The 23049-nt window shown below is 38.9% G+C and overlaps 1 protein-coding gene across 2 annotated transcripts in view; it reads left to right on the top strand.

The window, feature by feature from the left end:
* Positions 1-23049, top strand: part of FBXL7 (F-box and leucine rich repeat protein 7) — a 424178-nt gene that overhangs the window by 54519 nt on the left and 346610 nt on the right. The window contains exon 1 of one of the 2 annotated variants that reach the window (XM_074387094.1): positions 18476-18627. The exons of the other annotated variant lie outside the window; for it this stretch is intronic. The gene's annotated coding sequence lies outside the window, so the exon portion shown is untranslated. Of the gene's footprint in view, positions 1-18475; positions 18628-23049 lie in introns of those variants that run through there. 2 annotated transcript variants of the gene reach the window in all.

The following is a 23049-nucleotide window of genomic DNA, read 5'->3' as shown; positions in this document are numbered from 1 at the left end:
CTCCTGTTCTTCTGCTCTTTCTCTTCCTCAGTAGGTGGGACTCTCATTTTTGTTTCTTTCTGTTCGTCCTCACAGTTCTGCTTGGTTGAAATGACCTTAAAGCCCTACTGTCATCACGTTCAAAGGAGCCACTGACCCAAGAGTGACCGGGAAAAGTGCAGAAAAGTTATTGTCCAATTCAATTCCTGGGAAAGAGAGAGAATTGGCTTTCTATTGCCTCTGAATCATTTCTGCCTATTAGGTGTCCATCCCAGACCCACTCCATATCCAGTCTGCCCTGAGGGGGCTAGAGCCTCCTGGTTCCCATCCTGATAATGGGTTTGTTGAGGTGGTAGGCATGGGTGGGTAGCCGTCCTTGACACATCTTCTGTCTCAAGCTTATGTGGGTCTTAGGTGGCAGAGCTGGAATGGGAAGTTCATGCTGTTTATATCTTTCCTTACTATAATATGTCTCCCCATTTCAAGCAGATCTCTGTCTACTTCATTGGTGAATATTGAAGTCTCCAGTAAAACTTATGCTTTGATTTAGAACGGTCGTAACTACCAATTGTAAACACTCCTTATTTGCCAGTCATTCTAAAAGTCATTCTAAATACTTTCTGTCCTTAGACTTCAAAATAGCCCAGTGAACTATAGGTACTGTTGTTTTTTTTTTAATCCCTTTTGTTGGATGAGAAAACTGAGAATAAAAGAAAGATAATTTGCTGAAAAAATTTGGCTAACTCTAAACCTTGTGCTTACAAATAAAATGTCAGCCTGACCTGGGAGTTCCTTACGAAGGGGGAACCTCAGATCCCACCTGAGAACAGGTGGGTCAGAATCAGCATTTCTACCAGACCTTTGCTGACCTGTCTGCATTTTCAAGGTGGAAGAGCACTGGGTTAGAATTCCTGGGATCAGATATTAATTGTGCTCTGAGTGAGCCTGTCACAGGGAAGATGTTTGACATTATATCATTCCCCTTTCACTCATTTGTAGAAAGGTGATAAAGAAGAATATGAAGAAATGCACGCAGACTTATCTGGTGCCTAGCAGGTGTTCTTAAGAGGGAAGTTGAGTGAGTAAAGCACATTTAGAGAAAAAGACAGAGTCACGCTGTGAAATATGTAAGTCCTTGGTGAAAATGAATATTGATTTAGCTTAGATATGACTCAAAGCAGTTGGACAGCATAGGCATTTCAAAATACATTCTCCTTGTATCCTTGCTTTTGAGGGTGTCAGACTCTGGAATATTGACAACAGAATGTTTTCCATTCATCCAAATTTAACTTAGAGTAAATAAACTTTCCACTGGTTCTTCTGAAAGTTAAACACACAAAGTCACACGTGTGTGCACACACGGACACACACACACCCCACAGAACATCCAGTTAAAGGAAAAATACCAGTTTCTTACTTCTGGTGCTGAGGGCTCCCCTGTTTCTTAGAAATTAAAGTCCTGTGTTGCAACCCCGGCCATATAGCAAAAGCACAGCTGTATCATGGTGTGGGTGTGTGGGAAGCAGCCATCAGAGCTGGTAGCTGTGGAACAGGTGGGATCACTTAGGCTGTAAGTAGTAGTTGGGCTCGCAGTCTTTAACACAGTGGGGCTTTTTTAGGAACCTTTCCCGGCATCCTGGGTTGTGCAGTGGCAGCACAGTGGTTCCTGGCTGAAGGTGTAGGTCTTCTTGGCTTTGTGCCATAGACATACTTGCTGTTACACGATTGTGTTCAGGAGAAAGAGTCAGGAAAGGAAATTGGTTTTTATACCCCTTTTATCAAGAAAATATCGTTCCCCAAACCTCGAGCCTCCTTTCTCCTTTGTCCCATTGCAGTCCTCCGTTCAGGACTGATCACAGTCTTAAGAGCTCCCTACTGGTACCTAACAAAATTGGGGACTGGTTAGTGGAGAAGGGTAGATGAATAGTTAGAGAGGTGATAGACAGAAGAAAGATAGACCCAACAGGGCCCACAGAAAGGGAGAACCCTTTTACTTGATATAAAAATAATATATGATTTCTAGGCATATTACTCAGGGTTCTCCAGAGAAACAACCTGTAGGATTGATTTATCTATCTGTCTTCTGTCTATCATCTATCTATCATCTCTCTCTCTTTCTGTCTATCTCATCTGTCTGTCATCTATCAATCATCTATTTATAATATATTATTTTTTATCTATTATCTATCATCTATTATCAGTCATTATCTATTACCTATCTTCATCTATTATCTCTATCTATCTATCTATCTATCTATCTATATCTCTGTCTGTCTCTCTGTCTATCTATCGACATATAGAAGGAGGTTTACTATGAGGTACTGGCTCATGTGACTGTGGAGCATGGGAAGTTCCACAATCTGCCATCTGGAAACTGGAGGCCCAGGAAGCTGGCTGTGTAGGTCAAAGTCCTGAGAACTAGAAGTCCCTAATGGTGTAACTCCCAGTCCAAGCGCGGGAGAAGACATGTGTGTCTGAGCCCAAGCAGCCAAGCATAGAGTGAGAATTCAATTCAGTCCTTGCCCTTGTTCATTTCAGGCCCTCCCCGAGCTGAATGGAACCCACTCACATGAGGAGGGCCACCTGCTTTACTCAGTTGCTCATTCAAATGCTGATCTTTTCCGGGAACACCCTCACAGATATACCCAGAAATAAAGTTTTACCAATTATCTGGGCATCTCATGGCCTAGTCAAGTTGACCATGGAATTAACCATCACACGATGTGTGGGATGAGTCCAGAACAGTAAAACAGAAAACAAAAAGGATAATTAATGCTATATTTACTGCTATCATAACATACATATATGGGAGTACTCAGAACAGAATTAATAATTTGTTTTTAATTCAATCAATTTTTAGATTCCATCTTCTCTATTCATGACTGTGCATGGTTCTGGACAAATCTCTTAATAAATCATAAACTGAGAATATTGGCATTTTTTGACTGTGGCAAATAAAAAGGGAAGTAAGGTATATATATATATATATACCTTGTTTTGTAACTTTCCCTGATCGTGATCAAGGAACAGCCACGATCTCTTTTGTTTAGAGCTAGAGTTTAAGTGGTGTTTTAAAGCCAGGACCAATAATCAAGATGAAAAGTGACTAAAGGAGCCAGATTGTTAATTCAACCTGAAATACATTCATGCACAGCAGCCTTGTATTTATTAGGCTTTATTGGCCTTGCTGTTAAGCCCTACAAAAGTGTTAAGTATGGAAGTGACACTGTAATATTATAATTAATAAATGTTTAACAGTCTCTGAACTGTATCTTCAACTCATCACGTGGTAATATTCATATATAATTATATTTAAAGTGAGTTGTGTATCATTTTAATGTGATATCCTATGGCATAAGGCTTCTAAAGTAAGATGAGTAAGGCTAATGAAGATGTTACAATGACACTATTACACTGTTTCATAAAAAGAGCCCTATTTTACTTTATATTAGCTGTTCCATTAGTGCTTTGGACATAAGAGTTGTTTGGCATGCTTCACCAAGGGTAGGGAGGCCTGAAGACTACAGAGATAAATCAAGGAAAGTTGTCAGAGAGCCTCATGCTTCAGCCTCTTGAGCAGGCTCTTGATTGCTCTTCCTCTTCTATCAGTGGAAACCCAGGGACCCCTGTGGGGTGAGATGACTTCTGGGTGATGAGTCAGTGGGGGGAACTGAAGTCCTTCCAGTTCTCCTTGCTCTCTGACCACCTGGTGAATAGTCCTTGTATTTAATTGTGCTGCGAATAGATTAACATAAAAATCTTAAGATAGTGTGACACAAATTGTATGATTTCACTTATATGAATGAGGTACCTAAAATAGGCAAATTCATAGAGACAAAAAGTAGATTCAAGTTACCAGGGGCTAAGTGGCGGGGGAGAATGAAAGTTACTGGTTTATGGATACGGAGCTTCCGTTTGGGGTGATGGCAAATTTTGGAAATAGTGGTGATCTTACATAATTTTGTGAATATAAAGAATACCACTGGATTCTACACATAAAAATGGCTAGCATGACATGTTTTGTTATATATATTTGACCACAGTTTTTAAAAAGTTAAGAAAGAAATACCAAAGAAAAGAAGCCACAGTGGAATATTTTACTCACTGGTGATCTTATTAATAGCACCATGAGTGGTTTGCAGGGCCTTAGCTGTTCTCATTTGGAGCCAGAGAGGATTGGGTTGATTTTTCCTTTGCTTTCCCAGAGGATTAATCTTTACTTCCCTTTTCTTTAACACAGAAAGAAGCATCACTCAAGCCCAATTTCTCTTTCAGACCTTAGAGCATAGGGCATGGATTGTGGCTCATGATTGTCATTTATTGCTGCTGGGCCAAGGGGAGCCAGCCAAAGGAATCACACAGGTGCCAGGCCACATTTGACTCTAAATGGCATATGTGGTTTCTGAGTACCCAGCTCACTGTGCCCAAGGGATTTAATTTGGAAATAGGCAGTGCTTTGCCTCTGGATTCAAAAATAAACCTGAGGTTCCTAAATAAACTGGAGCTGTGCATCAAGATCCAAGCAACGGCAACTTCTTGTAGGTAAGGCCACATAGGAAGCCTTTTGGGTATTTGGAATTAAACTCACATTGAATAATGTCCAAGTAAGATTCATTTTATAGAGAATTATTTTCTCCCGTCATATGAGGCTGCTTTTCTATTCTGTGGAGTCTCATACATGAATCAAATATTTGTGTGCCCTTGAAGGCATCCAGAGTTCTTGCAGTTAATGTCGTTAGCCAGGAGCATGCACTCTGCAGCTGGGCTGTTGGTGCTATATCCTGGGTGCTTTCTCTGGGGGCCATGTGATCTCCACAAGGTACTTAACTCATCATGGGTTGTGATAGAAATCAAATGAGTTAATACAAGTAATGAACCCAAGACAGTGCCTGGCACAGGCACAATCAATGTGAACCATCATTACCACTGATAGTAGTAGTACATTTGTTTGTTTAGACATTGTATAAGAAGCAAGGTGCATTTTGGGGAGAAGAATGCGCAAGAATGTAAAAGATGGAAACTAAGGACATATCAGGAAGACATGAAGCATTTTCTAGAGACTGTTTAGAGGAGACACATGTCTGAAATGACTGCAGACTCTTCAACAAATTCCATTCAGTTTAGTCTAAAATTATATTGTGTAAGAGTTAGGGTCCCATTCAGATGAAGAGTCGTGAGCTGACAATGAAAAATAATAATGGGATAGAGTGTCACTACTGTGTGCATATATATGGATGTGCACGTTTATATGTGTGAGTGTGTGTGTGTGTGTTGTGTAAAAAGGTCCCTGAACATGTGGTATAATTTCCTTATACTACATTTATAATTTATAAATGAAGAAATGGTATCAGAGAACTGAGTGACTTGCCCTGAGTAATATTCTCTAAAAATGATCCTGAAATCTCTTATAGGAAGACCGTTTTCACTATTCTATGAACTGTTTTTCCACATAACGAACTAGGGACAAAAAAGCAGTTTTAGTATACAATGCAATATTATTAACTGTAGTTCACATACTGTGGTTGGATCTCCAGACTTCTTCATCTGCTATAATTGCATCTTTGTACCTCTTGACCTCTATCCATTCCTCCTTCTTCCACTTTTGGTAACAATGTTTCTACTCTGTATTGCTATGTATTACTGTTATTTTTAAGATTCCACCTATAAGTGAGATCATGAAGTATTTGTCTTTCTCTGTATGAGTTATTTCCTTTAAATAATGTCCTCTAGATTAATACATGTTGTTGCAAATGTCAGGATCTCCATTTTAAAGGCTGAATTCTATTGCATTGTATAAATGCATACCACATCTCCTTTATGGAATCCTCCATTGATGGACACTTAGGTTGTTTCCATATCTTTGGCTGTTGTCAGCAATGCTGCAATGAACATGGGAATGCAATGCCTAGGGCGTGATTTCATTTTCTTTTGGGTATATACCTTCAGGGATTACTGTGTCATGTGGTAGTCCTATTTTTAATTTCTTTACGAATCACCATGCTATTTTTTACAGTGGCTGCACCAATCTACATTCCCACCAAGACTGTACAGGTGTTCCCTTTACATCTCACCCTCACCAACACTTACACCTTTTTGATAACAGCCATCCTAAAAGGTATGAGATGGTATCTCACTGCAGTTTTGATTTGCATTTGACTGATCACAAAAGATTCCAAGTAGTCAAAACAACCTTGAGAAAGAAAAATAAAGTTGGAGGCGTCACATTTCCTGATTTCAAATTATATTGCAAAGCAATAGTAATCAAACCAGTATGGTACTAACATAAAAGCAAACACATAAGCCAATGGAATATAATAGAGCTCGGAAATAAATCCAAGTCTAACGAGTCAACTAATCTTGGACAAAGCCCCAAGAAAATACAATGCAGGTAAGAACAGTTTCTTCAATAGATGGTGATGGGAAAACTGGACATTAACATGCAAAAGAGTGAATCTGGGCCTTATCTTACACCATACACAAACATCGTTTCAGAATGGTTTAAAGACTGAAATGTAAGATAAGAAAATCTAGCATTCTTAGAATAAAATGTAGGGGAAAACTATTTAATATTGACTCCGGCAATGATTTATTGGACAGGACTCCCAAAGCACAGGCAATTAAAGGGAGAATACACAAGTGAGGTTACATCAAAATAAAAAGCTCTGCCCACCAAAGGAAGCTATCAACAAAAGGAGAAGATAGCCAATGGAATGGGAGAGAATATTTGCAGACACTATGTCAGATAAAGCATTGAAGGAACTTATTTAACTCAATGGCAAAAAAAAAAAAAAAAAAAAAAAAAAAAAAAAAAAAAAAAACCAACCTGACTATAAAATCAGCAAGTCACCTAAACAAACGTTTATCCAAAGAAAACAGAAAAATGGCCAGCAGGTATACGAAAAGGTGCTCAATGTTGCAACGTATTATTTTATCCTTCACTTTTTTTCAGTTGGCATTATATTTAGGAGAATTGCCAAAGTTGAAGCCTGTAGCCATAGTTCTTTCATTTTCATTACTTTTAGCAATTTTTTGCTTGTCTGTCTTCTTCCCTTCCTGTCTCCCTGTCTCTCCCTTCCATTTCTTCTTCTACTCCTCCCTCTCTCCTTTCATCACTTTCTCATCCTCTTCCCTCTTCCTTTGAACACATATTTATTGCATTCTTTCCATGTGCCAGACATTGTTCTAGGCTCAGAGGACAGACAGAGCAGTAAGTAAAACAAGGTGACAATCCCTGCATTCCTGTGACTAACGTTCCAGAGGGAGGCACAGATGTTAAACAAAATTATTAAAATATTCATGCATTAGCCATTATGAGTTGTTATGCAGAAAGTAAGAGAGGAAAGGGAATAGTGGAGCCTGGTGTACAGGGATGGCTTTCAACATTAGAAAGGATGGTTGCAGAATATAGCAGAACTTATTTATCTTTTCTTCTGCTGATAGACACTTAGTTGTTTCCTTCTGGGGCTATAATGAACAATGCTTTCATATGTATTCTGCTGGAAAGGTGCAGAAGTATCTCTGAGGTATATTTTCCTAGAAGTGGAATTTTTGAAATTCCTAGAAGCAGCCAAGTTGTTTTTCAGTGATAATGATTTATTCCTCTTTGCATCTTCAGTATTTAGTATAGTGCTTGGCACCAAGTTGGGCTAACACTTGCTTGAGCAAGTGGAACTTTGTTATAGAAACAAAAATAGAGGCTGGCAGTGTATACCTACTTCATCACGTTAATTATGCTCTGACCTTTTTTTTTTTTTTTTTTTTGAGACGAAGTTTCGCTCTTGTTACCCAGGCTGGAGTGCAATGGCGCGGTCTCTGGCAACCTCCGCCTCCTGGGTTCAGGCAATTCTCCTGCCACAGCCTCCTGAGTAGCTGGGACTACAGGCGCGCGCCACCATGCCCAGCTAATTTTTTGTATTTTTAGTAGAGACGGGGTTTCTGCATGTTGACCAGGATGGTCTTGATCTCTTGACCTTGGGATCCACCCGCCTCGGTTTCCCAAAGTGCTGGGATTATAGGCGTGAGGCACCGCGCCCGGCCTATGCTCTGATCTTTATACATTGATTTTGCATGGAAAGCAGAGACCAGCCTTTCATTTATTTTCTGTGAAAACTACTCTTAGGAAATGCCTTCTGACATTTGTTGAGTTCATGCTGGCTGCAACCACCGGGACTGCTAAAGCGTCTTTCACAGTAGAGGAACACTGGAGGTAGGGTCTAGCTGTTTATTGCAAGTATTTCTCACTCTCCTGTTTGAAAGAGTCCTCAAGGAAGCCGAGTTATCTTTAGAGAATGTCATTTCTCCTTTCTTCTCTGCTCCTGGCTCCTAATGCTTGCCTGAAGAGCTTGCTGTTTCCAGCTTCCTCTATGGAGGCAGAAGTCTCCACTTGAACTTGCCCCTTTGAAAGTTCCTGTTGGGCTGATGTTTTGGCAAGCAGAATGTTTCACTTAAAATTGATCCTTTCTTGCTTGTAGAAAATGCATCTAAGGTACTTAGGGAATTATTTGGGCTTGGGAAGGCTCGATGCCTCGTAAAATGAAGCTCTGGGCTGAAATACTGTTGAAATACGTCAAGCTCCAGAGCTGTGCCTTTACTTTACAAATATTTCAAATAAAAATGGGTGCTTATATCAAGTCACTCTGTGTATGAGTGTCTCACTCGGTTTTCAGATGTCCAGCCTCAGCATATAAGATAAGTTCATGTTCAAAGTCCTTTTAAATGCAGTCGTTGGAAACCATTCTTCCTGGTTAGCATATGTAACAGTTGATTTGTGAGTGCGTTTTCTGCAGTCCTTCTTTCTGGTATATATTGACCATTTAGTTACCAGCTAACTTTATTAAAAATTAGGATAAAGTATTCTTCCTATCAAAGAGTTCTGGAGTGTCTATTATGAGAGTTCTGTCTAGTTCCCTTTCCCCTCCATTATTAAAAAATTCATAATGTACATTGTCATATTAATGCAAAACAACAGAACAGATTTTGAATTTTTTTTTGCCATTTTAGTATAGTCACTTCTTACATTTTGTTTCTAGCTTTTAAAAATAATTTTCACCCCCAGTTGAGTGGATAGGACAATTGTGATGTCAAGAATGTGTGTGTGTGTGTGTGTGTGTGTGTGTATACAATATGTTTAGTGAACCCCATTCTAGATTTTTTCAAACAAGGAAGTAAAACTAGATGGCCGTGTTTATGGGATTTATTGAATAAATATATGTTAAATGGATATACCCGCCCACTATTAGCAATAGCAAGAAATGAAAAAGGAGTAAAAAAGAAAAAACAAACCTTGGACTACAGTTCAGTAAAGAAAAAATATTTATTATTTAACTGCTCTATGATGTCAGTTTCTTCTTCTCTCCTCTTAGTTTGAATCTGGTCCAGTATCCTGGATGCCAAATGACTTTCAGGAAGGTTTCCGACACTAAATCCACAGAAGTCCATTTAGCCAGATTTGTATGGTTGGATATACGGTTTTGTGCACAATATGCCTGAAATACATTCAAAATGTTATGAGGTTTGCTATTTTGGCTCCTGTGCTAATGATGCACAGCACTGATATTAAAAGCTCCACTAACAGTTACGTGTTTTTTATTTTAAAATAAAGAAAACATTTAAAATCTTTCAGCCAGTAAAAATGCTACAATGTATTTGTGTGTCATTTTTTTATATAAAGCTAAGGTTTTAGAATATAAATAAAAACAAACATTTATAGGTGTTTTCAATATGCTGCTATTAAAATAACAGCAATAAAAGTAGATTTTCCTATTTTAGAAAGAAAAAGGCCTATAATGATTCCCACTAAAATGAATGGCACTTGGCTGCATCTTCCTGTCTTTCTGATACAATTTTTCCATGCCATAAAAATATGATTCGCTTGTGCTTAAAATAAGTTTGTCAAGTCTCCATGAAGAAAATAACCTTTGAAACCTAGACTGTTTCTGACATAGCACCATGTTTTTACAGTAAAAATGTGAGGAAAGGAAATACTCAAATGAAAGGAAACCTTCATCCTCATTCAGCCAAACTAATGCATGGTTGGGTTAAAAGAGAAAAGGGAAAATGGGTTCTTTGTTAGAGACCCTCCAGGTCATGTTGTGTTAGTCAGGGTTCTCTGGAGAGATATATATATGTCTCCTCTCTCTATATTCTTAATTATGATTCTTTATATATAAATTAAATATAAAAATTCATAATTGTGCCAATTTCTTACTGTAAATCTTGCTCTCTCTGTGTGTATATATGTATATAGTATATATATGTATATATACATATATATGTACATGTATACGTATATATATGTATATATGTACATATACATATATCTACTCAGTCTATACATTTACATATTTATATGTACATATACATATACACATAAATATATACATATATGTGTGTATGGATATCTTTCAAAGGTTAGATAGATATGAATGTGTGTGTATGTATATCTATTCATCTATATAATGTGTGTATGTATATCTATATAATGTGTGTTTATGTATATATGTCTATATAATGTGTGTGTATGTATATAATGTGTGTGTATGTGTATATATATGTAATGTGTATGTATATCTATATAATTCATATCATATGAATGTGTGTGTATATGTATCTATCTATCTATCTATCTATCATCTATCTATATAATGCACAATTATGGAAACTAAGTCCCAATATCTACAGTCAGCAATATCTGCAGTCAGCAAGGCTAAAACCTGGGAGACCTGGTAGTTTTAGTCAGAAGGTCAACAGGCTTGAGATCCAGGAAGAGCCAATGTTTCAGCTCAAGTCTGAAGACATGAAAGAACTGTTGTCTCAGTTTAAGATAGGCAGGCAGGAGGAGTTTCTTTAACTAACAGGAAGCTCAGTCTTTTTGTTCTATTCTGGCCTTCAACTAATTGGATGAGAGTGACGCACATAAGGGGGGACAATCTACTTTACTCAGTCTGTGGATTCAAATGTGAGTCTCATGCAAAAACATCCTCATGGGAACGTCCACATAATGTCTGAGCAAACACCAGGGCACACCATGGCCCAACGTATGACATAAAGTGAATCATCACACATGCAAAAAAAAGTGTTCCTTTTTTTTTAAGGATAGGAAGAATAAAACATAGATGACAGGAGATTAATGACATTTGCAGGAGTCCGTCCTGGAAAACTCGCATCTCTTCTATGTCCTATATTGAAAATAGATAAAAGATGGAGGAAAATGCTTTAGCGATTAGACACTTTTAGGTTTTAGAGAAGAGGGTGGGGTTCAAACTTGCTGTTGTCTTGAAAGACAATTTGGATGGGAATAGACTGAAATTGAGTGGACTTTACCCCATCTGTGCTCCGTTGCTTTTTTATTGGAGCCTAAGTCATAAAACTGGACAAACTGCCTTTCAATTATAAGTTCGGTTGGCCAAGAAGCACTGTCTTCTTCTGTTTCATTTAGGCAAGCCAACTCAAGAATACCAAACAATAGTTGAGTAATCTTCCCCAAGGATGTCTGTAAAGCATTTAATTCGTTTCGGTCAACTTGAGTCACGACCACGTGCAGTGCACTGAGCTAGGCGTGATTACAGAGGCGTGACTCAGAGCAGATACTGGGGGAAAAGGCCCTTGTCTTCTTTAATGGGAACGTGAATTTTGGGGCCTAACCTCCAGTTCTGACACCATCAATCACACATTATACAAGAAGCAAAGTTTTGAGAAGCGTATTTTATCGCAAATGAATCAGTAATACAGAAAGCATTCGAAAAGGCAAATGACTACTTTTCTTTAACCTTTGAAAGATTCAGACGGCACCAATTTCTTCACCCTGAGTTGTGTGAAATACAGGTTCCTAGATTGTATTTAATGCCTTTCTGAACCTATTTATGGTGACTTGCCTTCCGCTTGGGGACTTCAAATCACTTTTGAAATAAAATGTTGCATTTGTGCATTTAGAAAGATTGTCAGTGAAGGTTTATTGCAGAGCCATGTTGTATTCCTCCAAGTTAGACAGTGAGTCACACAGGATCCTTTCAATGGGGGAATCTCAGAGAATAGTCATTTTTGTCAAAGGGATGTGCATTTACAAAGCAGATCTGCTCATCTGCTTCATATGATATTACCACAGTCACAATTTTGGACCTGTTGCGCCAGGAGGGCACCAGCACACTGAATTTTAACTCCTCCGGCAGCTCATCAGTATCATTTATGGGAGTCTTTTTCCTACAGACCAAAAGACATTTTTAGACATATTTCATTCATATTTGGGCAAACCACCTAATTTTCCTGGCCTCTTTTTCCTGATCTGTAAGATGAAGGAAGTTATTTTAGTACTCATTAACTTCGCTTCCGATCCTATGCTATGATTTTATAGATAATTAATGACAGCTGTACTTCTAGATTTCTACTTAGTTCATAAATTTTAGCCATATAAAAAGAGATCTGTTTTTTCTTCCATGCTATAGAGTAGAATATTAAATATTTTTGAAATTGTGCTTTTCTCTCCCTTTATTCTTCACAGTGAAACAGTGTGAGTTGAATTGAATTAATAATTGGAAGAGTGAGTGTCTGCTTGCTCATCAGCATTCAGTTACCATTGCTTGGGAATCTAGATAAATTTCACTGAGAACCTTTTGCCCTTAAGCCTGTTTCTTTCTTCTTGTCGTGAGAATTGTGCTTTTCTGCTGAATATACAATGAGCAAGACTGAGATAAAGGAGGTGGCCAGGGTCTGTGGCTGTTTAGCTGTATGCAAGGCACAGACCTGGGCCATCTCATCCTGTAGCAGCCCCAGTGTGTGTGCCAGCATTAACAGAAGTACCTTTCAGGCTGGTTTTCTGCAGCGTCACACACGCCTCAGCCTGGCCTTGGGAGACCAGTTACCCCTTATCTAATGACTGTGTGTGCTGGTTCCTCTTCTGGTTTCTAACTGTGCTTTAATTTTTATGAATTGAAACGGTGGCTCACGTGCATAATCCCAGCACTTTGGGAGGCTGAGGCAGGCAGATCACCTGAGGTTAGGAGTTTGAGACCAGCCTAAGCAACATGGAGAAACACCGTCTCTACTAAAAATATGAAATTAGCTGGGCCTGGTGCCGCATGCCTGTAATCCCAGCTTCTCACGAGGCTGAGGCAGGAGAATCACTTGAACCCGGGAGGCAGAGGTTGCGGTGAGCTGAGATCGCGCCATTGCACTCCGGCCTGGGCAAAAAGAGCGAAACTCCATCTCAAAAATAAAATAAAATAAAATAAACTTTAAAATGTCATTGTTTGAACAGCTAAACATCTGTGTTCTACAAGTGCATTCAAATCCCCAAATGGAACTGAAATCATAAAACCTAACCAAGAGTTTGACTCTGCCACTTAAGTCAATGACCTTTAAATTTTTTTTCAATTTTCTAAACAGTGCCTCCTCACTAGCAGAATAGAAACTGTGAGAAATGACCTTAGTTAGTCATCCTCTCTTTAAAATTCTACTATCAACAAAGAAAGGGGCTTTTGTTGGGAATCTCCAAAAACCTCTAAACCTTGTCCTTCCAGGGTCCTGGGAAAATGAACGGGTGTAGGATGTCAAAAGATGAAGGTGTTTGCTTTAAGACAGGCAGCTGGAAATAGGGTTAGAGAAGATGATTTGAATCCACTGGCTTTTCCCCTTTACAAATATGTGAACTAAAATGATTTGACACATTTTAAAATGTGAGCGACATTTTCTTGGGAAGTATTTTTCCAAGAAAATACCACTGTGTAATGAATTTCAATCACTGTTTAAATTCATATGAGTTGGTAGTGTGGCATTGTTGAGCAGATGACACTTCGACAGAGTTGCTGTGGGTGGGTCTGGAATTGCCCCAGGTCCACCTCAATACCATCAGGGGAAGCGTGCTTGGAGCCTTTGGGGTGAGGTATTTTGTGTCACTGGTGGACACGTGCCTTTTCCATGATGCTTTTCCATTGCAGTGGGGTTCAGCCGTTCTGTCGTGGATGCCAGTGTCCTTGTGGAGGGCAGATAAAGTGACTGCGTACATCATCTGGGGTGGCAGTGGGGTGGTTCCGACTGTGGCAGACTAGCCTGCACATACCCCATCTCTTACCAAGTTCTTAATGCACAGAAATATCCCAGAATTATCAGAGCTTCCAGGTTCCCATTTTCAAACAGGTCTAGAAATCTGTATTTGTACATGAAATATCTTTTAAATATTTAACTTTTAAAAAGACATCCAGTGGGCTTAACCAAAAATGTCTGTAAGTCACCATGTTTTTGACTTCAGGTATTCGAGCTCCTGGGTCCATCCAAGAGCCATGAGCATTTACTATCTGAGTATATCTGGCATAGTCATTTAGTCTTCCTGAGGCTAGTTTTTAATCCTTCAGAGTTGAAATAATGATACTTGCTCTAGAAAATTATAAGGATAAAATCAGAGAGGGAAAATGTAGACAATTTGTAATTGCAAAGTCTTTTGGTGATTTAAAATGTTGCATGCAAGGATAAATCATGCTTAGGCATCGAGGAGCTTTAGCAGAAACACCCAACTGGTTTCTGCTAAAAAAAAAATTTGTGCAGGGTTCTTGTCGTGTACTTTGCAGGTATGTTCCACTGGCTGAAAGGTGCGCTGCCCTCAAATGTGCAGGAACCCACCCAGCTCCTCCACTGAAATACCACGCTGAGGCTACTCACCAGCAACTGCTGTCATCTTTGACTCTGAAAAAGCAGGGTGCATCTAGATTGTGGACCACCAGACATAAGAGCCCGTATGTGCCTCCATGTAGGAATTGAGAGCCATGACTCCAGTTGTGGGCTTTGATGGGGTGGAAATGGGCCACGTCATGCTGGCTTTCTACTGTTGAACATTGACTCAGAAAGCAGATGACTTAAAGAAGGATTAGGATGAGGATGTGGAGGCTGCAACCTACAGTCTGCCTTCTCCCTTCATGCCCATGGCCAAGCAGTGGAAACTCTCCCACTGCCCCATATACCCACAAGATACCAGTATATGCCTCACCCTTTGTGACTGCTTTTCCACAGTTAAAGGAAAACCTCTCTTGATTTATGTTAAACCAAGTTTACCCCTGTAAGTGTAGAATTTTTCTTTGTTAAGAGGAGAATCAGGAAGGTTTGCAGGGAATCTGTCTCACTCTGGATTTTAAAGAAACCCTATCAGATCCCAGACCCATCAGGCAAGGTTAATCACCAGCCCTTCCCTCAGATTGTGTCCTGTGATTTGTGGGCACATCTCTGTGATTTCACTTTTTTGTTTACCGCTGGTGTTTGTCATCCATAATAGACTGTAAAATCTTCAAAAATAGACAGCACAAATGTTATTTATTTTTAATTCTAAGGCCCCGCAAACAGCTCAATAAATGCTGACTCAGTTGCACTGAGAGACTCTGAGCCTTCCATGTCTTTGAGTCTCAAGAGAATATAGAGTGTCTACATGAGGACAGGCATTCTTGTTTAGCGAGCTAGAGAGAAGGGGAGGCAAGGAATATTACATCACAAAGTTTCAAAGAATCTTGCCAATGAGATGGTCAAACCAGATCAAATGAATAGATTTTTCACCCTTTTTTATTTTTAAATATTGCCTTTTAGATTTTGGGGTACATGTGAAGAACATGCAGGATGGTTGCATAGGTACACACATGGCAGTGTGGTTTGCTGCCTTCCTCCCCATCACCTAAATCTGGCATTTCTCCCCATGTTATTTCTCCCCAACTCCCCACCCCACACTGTCCCTCCCCTAGATCTCCTTGACAGACCTCAGTGTGTGATGTTCCCCTCCCCATGTCCATGTGTTCTCGTTGTTCACCACCCACCTATGAGTGAGAACATGCAGTGTTTGCTTTTCTGTTCTTGTGTCAGTTTGCTGAGAATGATGCTTTCCAGGTTCATCCATGTCCCTACAAAGGACACGAACTCATCATTTCTTATGGCTGCATAGTATTACATGTGTATATGTGCCACATTTTCCCTGTCCAGTCTATCATCGATGGGCATTTGGGTTGGTTCCAAGTTTTTGCTGTTGTAAACAGTGCTGCAATGAACGTTTGTGTGCATGTGTCCTTATAATAGAATGATTTATAATTCTTTGGATATATACCCAGTAATGGGATTGCTGGGCCAAATGGAATTTCTATTTCTAGGTCTTTGAGGAATCGCCACACTGTCTTCCACAATGGTTGAACTAATTTATACTTCCCACCAACAGTGTAAAAGTGTTCCTGTTTCTTCACAACCTCTCCAGCATCTGTTGTCTCCAGATTTTTTAACGATTGCCATTCTAAATGGCATGAGATGGTATCTGACAAAGGACTACTATCCTGAATCTACAAGGAACTAAAACAGATTTACCAGAAAAAAGCAAACAAACCCATTCAAAAGTGGGTGAAGGATATGAAAAGACACTTTTCAAAAGAATATATATATGAGGCCAACAAACATATGAAAAAATGCTCATCAATGGTCATTAGATTTTTCCCTTTTTAAAAAGAACTTTTAAAATTTTTATTATTTTTAAAATTATTATTATTATTATTGAGATAGGGTCTTGCTCTGTTGCCCAGGCTAGAAGACAGTGGTGCAGTCTTGGCTCACTGCAACCTCTGCCTCCTAGGTTGAAGTTGTTCTCCTGTCTCAGCTTCCTTAGTAGTTGGGATTACAGATGCCCGTCACTATATCTGGCTCGTTTTTATATTTTTAGTAGAGGCAGGGTTTCCCCATATTGATCAGGCTGATCTTGAACTCCTGACCTCAGGTGATCTGCTTGCCTTGGCCCCAAAGTGTTGGGATTACAGGCATGAGCCACTGCCTCTGGCCTTCAGACCTTTTGAATCACAAGGAAATAATAGGTTTAGTTGGGTAAAAGAAAAGTAGGGGGAAACTATATAACAAGTCTTTTTAATGACCGCGATGTTAGCCAAAGAAGGGATTTTATAGGGAGATCACTCAAAGAATCTTATAGGGAGATCACTCAAAGAATTTTATAGGGAGATCACTCAAAGAAAGGCAGCATAGAAGACATATTCTGGAAATTTCTTTGTCTTCCACAGAAAAAAGATATTCTCATAAAGTCTTGTAAGTGGTGACTTCTGCCAATGTAAAGCAGGTAGTTTCTGTTGTTAGGGAATGCTTAGGTCACCTAATCAGATGCTTTACTTTAGCCCGTCAGTACTCAGGAGTAATGTCTGTGCCTTGGATTTCTGCAGACTATGAATGTGAGGTCATCAGTACAAATTAATAGTTTATCACGTGGTCCTTGACTTATACTATAATAAATGTAGGTAAGTGTTAATGAACATTTGTGCCACTTCCCTCACCTCCTCCACTGAAAACAAAAACGGTAATAGCTGGAAACTTTTGAGTTGTGTAAACATATCATAAAGTTGATATACAGAACTGAGCATTGTTCTTGCATTCAGCATGTTGCTGAGCCAGAACAAACCCCTAAGTTCTTTCTACTTCCAGGAAACTATTTTAAACTTCTGAATGCAATTCATTTTCCCAGAAATCCTTTGGTAGCTTTCTGTTTTCTATACCTGTCATTATTATTAATTCAAAACCATTGCAAATATCTGGCAACTCTTGCAGGTGCAAAATCTATAATAATATATGTTTTCTGAAATTCAGAAATATTTTATGAATGATTAAACTCTGCCATCTCCAGAATGGTTTGTAACAGTTTTGACTTAAAAATAAACTTTAATGCCTCCACCGTGAAAGTGCAAAGGGATAAACTATGTTTTAACCACAGAAATGCTTATTAAGCAGGAATTTACCAGGTTCTGTAAAATAATACGAGTTCAACCTACTATTCAATGTAAGAGAAAGGCATTTTTAAGGAAGAAATAGATTCAGATCCTAACAGGCTTTGGTCATGTACTTTATTATTTTATGTAGAAATTTACAGCAATATAGTAGATACTAGGTGCAAATATTTCTGCACTACTGAAATTAGATTGACTAAAAATAAACCATTTGTAAACATTGATAAATAGTGAAGAATTGAAGTAACCCAGTAACTTCATTATTCATGGATATACTGGACATTTATATATGAATAAAGTTTTGTTTACTTCAAGGTAACGTTTCACTCTATGCTCGTATTTAATATTAAATGGAAGGAGCGAGAGAGTAAGCTTGCCTGTGTGAGATGCTTGTAAGCCTGTATTAAGTATTGCACTTGGGCTTTGGGCTGGAATGTTCTGGTAGCTACCAACCTTAGGTCATTTGCTTTAAATAAATACTAGGGCTTTTTGGTGTAGGAGTTGGAATTATGGAAAGTAAGAAAACAACATAAAAATGAAATTGATCTGTTGGAAGCATGATGGGTACTCAACCAGTTGCTCCTCTTAGCCATTCTGACCTGAAATCCTTGTAGTCATTTTCGATGCTTTAGTTGTCAACTAGTACAGTTTTGCCTCCAAGGGGACATCTGGCTATCTGGAGATTTTTTTTTTGTTTTCACAGTTGCGGGTGAAAAAGTAGGAGTGTTGCTGGCATCTGGTGTCTAGTGAGTAGATGTCAGGGATGATGCTAAACATCCTGAAATACACAGAACAGCCTCCACAACAAAGAATCATCCAGCCTCAAATGTTACGGCTGAGAATCCCTGGATTAGAAAAAGCCAGCTCCAAGCAATCACATTTTGTTTCTGTCAACCTGAATTACAGAGCAGTCCAGGTTTGTCTTTAACTTCTTCTGCCATGAAGATGTGTTTTCATATAAACTTACCTCTTCTTGTGCACTTATATATTTACTTTTATCATTTGTGTTTGCTTACTTTGTCTTTTCCTGTAAATGTGAAACAAGTCTAGAGTTTGATTCTTGGATGAGCCCAACAGGGTACTGAAAAATCACAGGAATAAGAGTGTTTTCTTGGTTATTTTTGGTTATAATAGCTTTCTGGTTTTAGTGATTAGAAAAATCATGTCTCTATGAGTTCTGTTGTGTTAGAGGCATACATGGTTGGCCATATTATTTTAGATTAGATGTTTCCATTCTGGTGGCTTCATATTGTTAAGTCTGTGGTAATAAGTGAGTATTCCTTTACTTTAAAACGTGTTTTTGTTCCTTTGTCCTTAGTTTTTGGACTGCTTAGCAGAACATTTCAATTTCCTATGAAGAATGACTGTTAACTGTAGCTTTTTCTTACATCTTATACTTTAGCTGTTTTCAAACTGGCATGCAATAACATAAGCAGAGTGAAATGTATTAAGTGTGTGTTTATGTCTGTTGGGAAATATGGTGTAATCTGTAGCTACTTTTTCCTTTTCTGCTATAGCACTGTGTCTGTCTCATTGCACATTGTTCTAGGGAACAAATAACTGTAGTTTCCGCAAAGAACAAGACACCTATCAACATAGGGGTAAATTATTGGCAAGTGACATTCCCAGCCTTTGAAAATACATTCTCCATTCCCTGCATTAGTCTGCACTGTGTTTTTGTGTGTGTGTTGAATTTATATTATTAAGTGGTAAGTGAGTTTAGTGATTCATTAAATAATGTAAAAAATAATGGTTACCAGAGAATCTCATTCTTTTTTGGGGGGCGGGAGGGGTTGGGTGACGAGTTTCACTCTTGTTGACGAGGCTGGAGTGCAATGGCGCAATGTCAGCTCACTGCAACCTCCACCTCCCAAGTTCAAGTGATTTTCCTGCCTCAACCTCCCAAGTAGCTGGGACTACAGATATGTGCCACCATGCCCTGCTAATTTTATGTATTTTTAGTAGAGACCGAGTTTCTCCATGTTGGTCAGGCTGGTCTTGAACTCCCAACCTCAGGTGATCCACCTGCCTCAGCCTCTCCAAGTGCTGGGATGAGCCACCACGCCCGGCCGAGAATCTCATTCTTAATGTTGTGTCTATTTTAGCATTAAGCTGGGTTTATAATGAATCACTTTCACAGAATATGAAAGGAGGTGTCTTATGAATCTGAGCAAAATTTTCTAGCAGAATGATAATATTCAAGTAGCTAGAGTTTATAAAGAGCAAGAAGCTATATCTTTGGAAGTAAGAATAATATTTATGTTCTTAGACTGCTCAGTATAAGGCAAAATTCACGAAGCAAAGAAGCAGTTGATAGTAATGGTTTGCTTAACTTAACAGCTGGTGTGGATCACTGACACTGAAGATACCTTTAAAAAGACCGATTTTCTATTTTTGGCCCTTAGTAACTTGATGAAACCATAATGTTTAGGTGAGGTAGTTGGCTGCCTGAAGTTTGGGTCATTAGCTTGAATGATCATTCTCAGGTGTTTATACATCTCATTACAATAGTCATCCACCATTTTTTTACTATTCTGATTATCTGTTTATCTGTCTGTCTTTCCCATTATTTTGTAGCTGCTCTAAGGGAGGAGACATTTTCTGATCATCTTTGTGTACTGGGCATTCCCTATCACGGTGGTGTGAATATAGCAAAGCTTTAAAAAAATTTTTTAAGTAAAAGCTGAGTTGAATTGAAAGAAAATAGTATCAATTATTTTGCCGTAAATGCTTTATTAAACAGGAAGATTCCAGTGTCCTGAGATTTTATGTGAAATCTTCTGAGAAGCAACCTGGATAACAGTACCTCCTAGGAGGCTTGCTTCATTTTAAACAGCCTACCATGAAATGACTTCTGACAAGTGTGGCTCACTCACTCATTCTTTATGGTCCAGTAACTAGCTGTGTCCCATCCTGAGACCTGTGGGTCAGCGTGGTCTCTATCGATGTCATCCACATCCACGTGGTATTAATTATCTACACCATTGTATCTGGGTTCTTCAGGGAGTGGCCTCCATAGTCCCCAGGGGCAGGAAGGCATTTATTTTCCTCTCCTTGTGAGTATGAGCTTCCTGTGAGTGCCACTGTCTTATCAGATAAGTCAGGTAATTATAGAAAGTGTCTATGTGACAGAGAGTGACCGCTTTCTATTTAACTATCTGCATTGCTTCATTGTGCAGTGCGGCTTCTGGAAGGGATATGTTCTGAGGGACACAATTATTTTCAAATAAATTAAAATATGTTCTAATTGTTTTGTTCTGATTCCTATAATGAAAGATTACTATTACTACAAAGTACATTGTGTGTGTGTGTGTGTGTGTGTGTGTGTGTGTGTGTGTGTGTGTGTATGTATGTCTATTTATAGATTAAGGAAATAGTAATTTGTAGGCCTTGAGGTCTAAAGATACCTTTTGATACAATTTGTGTTCTAAATTCGTTAAGAAAAATGAACCCAGAGGGTCCGGGTAAATATTTTGAAAATATAGTCCATTGTATTTGTCAGCCACTGTCTGTCTCCTAGGAGCTCTGCCTTCCTGCTTTAATCTGTGGTCATGTTTCATCCAAACTCCTTGCATTATATAAATAATCATAGGTTATTGGGGTTGATGTCCATGTTTCCTAGCTGTAATTATAAATGTATAATCTTGTTTGTTCTGAAAAGATTGTTGCATATTACAGATTGACATGGAGCTGTTCTGCAGCACGTGTGGGTTTTGTTCTTTGGATTCCGAGTCCTTGTTTATGGGATGTTTGGTCATGGATGTAACACGGGAACACAGGGCTGTGCAGGTGTTTCCCTTGGCTGATAGGAAGGCTGCAGTTTGTCCAGAAAAATATACATGTTAACTGGCCATCACCCATAACGTAAAATGCTTCTTTATTATACTGGAAAAGTGCCTAGAGATATTCTTGTGAGAATAGAGAAATTTCTGGAACTTTCTGCCAAAAACAATCTTATACAAAAGAGAGGAGTGGAGAACAGTATGCAGTTCATGTTTTGAAATGAGTAATGCATTTCTCGAGATGAGGCACGGCAATGCATTGAAAAGAAATCCCCTTTGGACAGCAATTAAGATGTAGTTCCCGAGAGGCAGAGACGTGATCTCAAAGAAAAACAGTGGCCCTCGTAGCATGGCACCAAATAGGAAAAGGACATGGGAGTCTGGCAGGTAGGCCTTGTGGTTTTGTATTAGCCTGGTGGACTTTGAAACTTCTAAATTATCTTAGGGAGAGTCTCAACACAGTAACCCGTAGATACGGCTTCAGGTGTGGTTCTGGAAGCAGGAGGGCACGAAGTGTCTGCATCATCCAGTGTGTTTAGCATTGGAACCCTCATGGGATTTTCATGACCCCCCCATGATGGTACAAGAGATCCAGAATACTTTTTATAACTTGAGCGGGAAATAGCGCAATCACCATGTGTTTAAAAGGAAAGTTGATACAATTTCAGTCCCTTCTGAAGCAAACACAGGTGTACTAATTCTGCAAAATAAAAATGTTAAACATTTCCTGTCTCATCCCATGCCCCTCCAAAAAAAAAATAGTGCTTAAATGAACTTGAGATGGAGTATCTTTGGATTGGATAAGTGATTATATATGGCTTTGTCATCCATGACGTGGAACAGCTTGATGAAAAATTAATTACTTGACTGTTTTAGTCATTCATGGATTCCAAGTGAGCCTGCATGTTTGCCATCAAATAGATACATGTAGATATACAGCTTTTGCCAACATGCATTGCTTTTTGGTGGACATCGATGTGCTATTTGGGTGAGATTTACAGTGTCATGTTTCCTAACTTTCATCTTTCCAGATCTCTTGGTCTCAATGCCTTTAGAATTACAGGTTCCTAAACACATGTGGGAGGTTGACAAGGGAAGACAGGAAAGTAGTGTTTCTTACCTAAGAGGTTTCCTACCTTCTTATGTGTAACCACATTTAAGACTTGCTCCCCCAGGCAGTATTTGGCCATAGTCAATGTGGGAAGTAGATTTCTGGAGGGGAATTTGAATGTATTACTGTGGGGCTTGGTGAATAATTGGCATCGTAGAGGGACCTGGGGCACCAGGCTGCTGATTTTCCCACAGGCCATAATTTGTCCATGAGTATGTGGCTTTAGAATATAGTCCATAATTCCTTATTCAGAAAAACAGTATGTCTGAGGAGAAATAATGAAAGTTATAAAACACAGATGCTTCCCTCAACTAAACAATGTTGCTTTGTAAAAGTGTAAGAAATCATCTTTCCAGACGAGACTATTCTGGTCTGTTTATCATTGTGTGGCAGTGTGTTCTAGTTACTTTTGCCACATTCCAGACAACCTTAAAACTTAGTGACT

This window comes from Saimiri boliviensis, chromosome 1 (genome assembly GCF_048565385.1).
Source record: "Saimiri boliviensis isolate mSaiBol1 chromosome 1, mSaiBol1.pri, whole genome shotgun sequence".
Lineage (NCBI taxonomy): Eukaryota > Metazoa > Chordata > Mammalia > Primates > Cebidae > Saimiri > Saimiri boliviensis.
This window is presented reverse-complemented; position numbering and strand designations above follow the sequence as displayed.